This window comes from Typopeltis vanoorti, chromosome 19, assembly GCF_054136105.1.
Source record: "Typopeltis vanoorti isolate ZY-2024b chromosome 19, IOZ_Tvanoo_1.0, whole genome shotgun sequence".
NCBI classification, from domain to species: domain Eukaryota; kingdom Metazoa; phylum Arthropoda; class Arachnida; order Uropygi; family Thelyphonidae; genus Typopeltis; species Typopeltis vanoorti.
The window spans coordinates 77,841,599-77,847,598 of record NC_143567.1 but is presented as its reverse complement, the minus strand read 5'-3'; positions in this window follow the sequence as shown (position 1 = coordinate 77,847,598).

The following is a 6,000-nucleotide window of genomic DNA, read 5'->3' as shown; positions in this document are numbered from 1 at the left end:
TGAAGTGGCATGAAAAAGTTCCATGTTTGTCTCTAATGATCCTTCTTATTAAGCGCTGGTGTGAACTAAACTCCCATCATTTCCTTACATTTCTCGATTAAAATTGGTCTCATTAAGCCATTGTAGGTAATTCCCAAGTGAAACGTGTCTCACACACACACACACACACACAAGCACGCACGCACACACACAAAATACACCTTAAAATTTAAACAGGCCATGTGTGTACAAGGTACTCTTTGTGATGGCCAAATGCACTCGGTATGTCTCTAGCAGTCATGCTTTCTAGTCTCTCGCTAATTGGCATAACTTCTGCCTAACCTCGTTTCCGCATCTCTCACATTCTGATGGGACCGTACTACAATCACTCATCGCTGTTGAGTGATGACGCATACCGTTCGACATCAATCTTTTCGTCCAACCAAGACAACTAACCCCGATAGTCTCAGCATGTCTCCTCTAATCTTTCATCAGAAGGAAATTATTAAAATCCTCATCAATCTTGATACTTAGTACATCTACTAGTCCAGACGATACCCCTCTAAATGTGCTCCAACCTTTTGCTTCAGAATTAACACCCATCCGCATCGCCTATATAGGCTGTTATACTCATCTAGCATCTGCCGAACTGCATAGAAGCCAACCATTATCCAGCTGGTTTCTAAAAATGTCTCCAGCTGTCAAATTATCATCTGTCCATATACTCTCGAAAGTGACAGAGGTCATCCACAACAATGACATATATATATATATTTCGGTTGGGTGTGCTGTCGCGTGGGTTATGCAACCCGTGCAAATTGGTTATGCAACCCAATTTAACCATATGCAATGGCGTGCGTCCGCAAAAAATTTTCTAGGGGGGGAGAGGGGGTGGCAAAGCTTAGAGACAAATAATTACATCAATAAATTTTTATAATTATTGGTTTAATTAAATAATTTCATCAATAAACGTCTTTTAGCTTATTTTTATGCAATTATTTGTCGATGTAAACTATAAATACATTATTTTCATTTTACATCGATTTTAATGATCTTTAATTCTTGGAAAAAAAAGTATTCAGAAAAAAAAAAGAAAAAAAAAGTATTCAGAATTAACACAGTTTTTTGCACAATTTCATGTATATAAAAAAATTGTGGAATTTTTACTGGATCCCGGGGGGAAGTGCCCCATTTGCTTTCCCCCCTTGGTTGGTATATCTGAAATACTCAAAGATGAAAATATATGAACCATCCTTTATAAGACATGTAAGAATAGGAAAAAATAAGTGTGAGTAGAAACACTTTCATTAATGATAAAGAAATAATTAATAATTATCATTTGTGATATGTGTATCCTATAAGTTGCTGGGTAGAGTGAGTGGCACGATCCTATAAAGTCTAAACATGAATAAGTGAATTTATTATTATTATTATTACGGGCGACTACAGAGAGTCCTCAGACTCATCGAGGGATGCCCTAAACATCATGTCCACACAACTATTCGGCATTCTCACGGTATCTATCATACCTTGCCTTCAACTCATTCACTGTCATAGCACCCACAACAGACTCTGGCAGCTTATTCCACTCATTTACCACTCTAAAAGTAAAGAACCCAGCTCTAACACCATTTCTAACTACACTCTTGCCTAGCTTCCATAGATGTCCCCTAGTTCTCTCACCACCAGTCCTATTCTCAAAAATATCATCTGAATTAATCTTATAGAAACCCTTCAGTAATTTGAATGTCTCAATCATATCTCCCCTTTTCCGCCTATCAACCAATTTCTGCAACCCACAAATCTTCAACCTGTTCTCATAAGGTTCAATCCATAGACCTGCTATCATCTTGGTCGCTCGCCTCTGGATCCACTCCACCTCCTCCCCATCAAGAAGAAACCTAGGTGACCAAATCTGGGCACAGCTGTCGAGATGAGGTCTTATCAAAGCTTGATACAGAGGAACAATAACTTGCTTGTCTCTGCTCGTCAAAGTATTTTACAACAACCAATTGATTTGATGAGCTGATTTAGCCACTTTTGCAATGTGGCCCCTAAACTTCATCTCCCTACTCACCAACACTCCCAAGTCCCTGGCCTCATCAATCTCCTGGAGTACACTTCCACCAATGTAGTAAACTGCTGCTAATCTTTTCACCTCAAAATGCATAACCTTACATTTTGTCACATTAAATTGACATCCATTCTCCTTAGCCCAGAACTCCAATCTATCCAAATCATCCTGCAAAATTTTGACATCATCTGCATTCATTATTGCCCTACCCAACTTTGCATCATCAGCGAACAAATGAACCGTTCCTCTTAGATTCTTCACTATATCGTTAATGAACAAATTGAAAAGTAGTGGTCCAAGAACAGAACCCTGCGGCACACCACTAGTCACAGGCCATCTTTTGGACTCTACTCCTGAATAAAGTACTCTCTGATATCTCCCCATCAACCACTCACCTATCCATCTCACCAACCCTATATCCATTCCCATATGTTGCAGTTTAGGGATTAGACGTCCATGTGGTATCCTGTCAAAGCCCTTAGCCAGGTCCAGCAGTAGCATTGTAAACCCATTACCCTTATCCAGTTCAGCCATCACTGTGTATAAAACTTGAGCAAGTTACTGAGGTATGATCTACCCTTAACAAAGCCATGCTGTCCCAAATACGGTATCTCGTTTTCATCAATCCATTCATGTATTTTTCGCTTGACTACTTTCTCCAATACCTTGACAACGACTCCTGATGTTCTGATCGGTCGATAATTTGAAAGGTAGTCTTCGATCCTCCTTTATGCAGTGCAACTATTTTCCCCTCTTTCCACACCTTCGGGACTAAACCAGAAAGACTCAGATTAAACAACATGGTCAAGGGCACTGATAATTCTTTAGCCGCTTCACGTAAGACCCGTGCCGGTATACCATCCAATCCCACAAATGTATTCACATTAAGGTTCTGTAATAGACTATTCACCTCCACTTCATTCATCACAATTCCCGTATAAACTAATGGTTCCTTCATTCTTTCAATGTCACCACGTGGATGATATACTCTTGCAAAGTGCTCACTCAGTAATTCCACTATATCGACTGATTCAGTGACCTCCTTACCATCGGCATTCCTTAAAATCATTCTGCCGTGTACAGTTTTTTTTTTTTTTTTTGCTTGCAGCATATTGAAAGAACTGTTTGGGATTCTCTTTAGCTTGCAAGCTAGTTTCCTTTCATAATCCTTTTTTGCTTTTCTTACCACACTCGTCACCCTTCTGGCCTGCGCTTTATACCGTTCATGTACCTGCAGGTCACCTTTCTCTTTAAATTCCCTCCACAGTTGTTTCTTTTTTTGCAGCTCAAGCTTAATGGTGTTATTCATCCATTTAACCCACCTAGTTGTTTTACTATTCGGACCCTAGGTATACAATTAGCCATAACCTCCTGTAAATGCTCCTTGATCACTTCCCATGCTCTATCGACATCCAGCCCTCGTAGTTTTACATGCCATGGCACTGATCCAAGCAATCTCCTAAGCTTGTCATACTTGCTAGCACGATAATTCTACATATACCCTGTCTTAATCGAAAATTCCACACCTTTAGCCATCTCCCATGTCAAGACCTTATGATCACTCTCACCAATAGGTGGCAACATGGTCATATTCATTACAGTCAAATTCTCAGATGCTATTATCAGGTCAAGCACTCTCGAACCCCTAGTATTTTCAATTACATGCTGCCTCGGATAGTTATCCCTCAATAATTGAATAAAATCCAATTCCTTCCTCACATGTTTCCTCTCCTCCTTCCAATCAGTGTTACCATAGTTGAAATCCCCCATAATAATTACCCTCCTTCTACTCATTTCATCAATTTGTTTATGCATACTATCTCCACCATCTATTCCATCACCTGGTCTATAGCAGCACCCAACTGTATATTTTGTTCTGCCAGTCTCAATCTCACACCAAATAGTCTCAAATGAGCTCTTTTCACTATCCTGCAATACAACTTCAATTCAGCTATCATCAATAACATCCCCCCCCTCATTTTATTCTCTCTCTCTCTCTCTCTCCCTCCTGAACACACTATAACCTACACATTCTATCCTACTAACTATATCATCTTCCGTCAGCCATGTTTCACTAATACCAATAACCAGGAAGAGCCAACCAAGGCCAAAAATTATTCCTTCTTGTTCCTAATACTCTTGGCATTAGTATACATGAAATGCAGAGGTCCCTTTGTCCTACCCCAATCTTGAGGCGTTATTCTAACTATCCCATTCCTATTACTTGTCCTTAGTACTGGCTCGGGTACATTATATACATTCTTACACTCAACTGTCTCACTGATGTCCGCATCCCACTCCTTGGTAGTTCTAGTTTCCCTGGTTCTGCACATCCATTTTCACTTCATTCAGCAACACATTTTCCAGTCTCCGCACACCAAATCCATTCAAATGTAAGCCATCCATCTTGTACAAATCCTTTCGCCCATCAAACTCATTGCACACGTCCACGAATTCCACACCACACCGTCAGCATAAGCTGCGCATAAAGTCATTGGCAATTATGGCCCTCCTTCTAAACTCCTCTCTGTCGTACCGCGGCAACAGACTCACCATCCTAACTCTGTCACTCTTTTCTTATGCTACCTTACTACAATACTTTCAAGTCCTCTCTCGTAAAAACTTTATCTCCTTTCAATTCATTCGTACCCGTCACAACTACCAATTCTTTCACCTTCTGTTTTTGTGCACTAATACTCTCACTTACATCCTTAAATTTCTCACCCGGTAAGTACGATTTAGTTAAACTCCCATCTATCACACCTCTTAATAACGAGTCACCGTACAACACTCTTTCCTTCATTTCTGAAACTCTCCCACTCTTACGCTTATTTTTCCTTTCAAACATTTTCTTATTTCCGTTAGCCGAGGCACTCTGGAAAGAGTTTTGCAGGTGCTCCAACTGCCGCTGCGCATTGTGTATTACTCCGCGTAACCGTGCGATCTCACTCCTTACAAATAATTCCTCATTTTTTTTCATCAATTAAACCATTTTCTCTCTCTGTATAGTTGCTTTCACTCTCTCTTTGATCACCGCTCTTATTGCCATCTTGAACAACATCGTAATTCCCTGTGAAGCCGCTATTTTCACTCACATTCTGGCTTTCTTCAACCACAACAATCTCACGACATGACACATACTTCAATTCCTCACTTTCTTTACACTTTCTGCACATTCTCCCACCACCATCATTTTCCATCCAAACTCCAGCCTCTTTCGGGAAAGCATACATTCCACACATATCACACTGGACAAACTCCCTCACATTAAAGTTTTTGAACAAAGGCGTCATATTTTTGGACGCCATTATTTTTCGTTGTATTGGCGCCATGTGCTATTCTATGAAACGTATCTTTAAAATACTAAGTTAAATAAAACAGAATTCACACCAAAATCACACAGACGCAACAAGCTACCCAGAAATAAACAATACTACGTTAAGATTTAAACCAATATTTCAATTTTCACTCACAATTATACTTAGCTTTCGGAGCTCTCTGAAAACACTACGAAAACAAAGCTACCAAATTAAAGGATGACATTGTTTTTCCAGACTTGCGATTCGTTAAAGTATACAAGCGGTTCGTCAGATTACTAAATCAGATGGAATTAAGTGCTCAATTTAATCCCAGCAAAATGGGGGGGGGTGGGGGGGGGGGGGGGTGGGGGGGGGGGGGGGTGGGGGGGGGGGGGGGTGGGGGGGGGGGGGGGTGGGGGGGGGGGGGGGTGGGGGGGGGGGGGGGTGGGGGGGGGGGGGGGTGGGGGGGGGGGGGGGTGGGGGGGGGGGGGGGTGGGGGGGGGGGGGGGTGGGGGGGGGGGGGGGTGGGGGGGGGGGGGGGTGGGGGGGGGGGGGGGTGGGGGGGGGGGGGGGTGGGGGGGGGGGGGGGTGGGGGGGGGGGGGGGTGGGGGGGGGGGGGGGTGGGGGGGGGGGGGGGTGGGGGGGGGG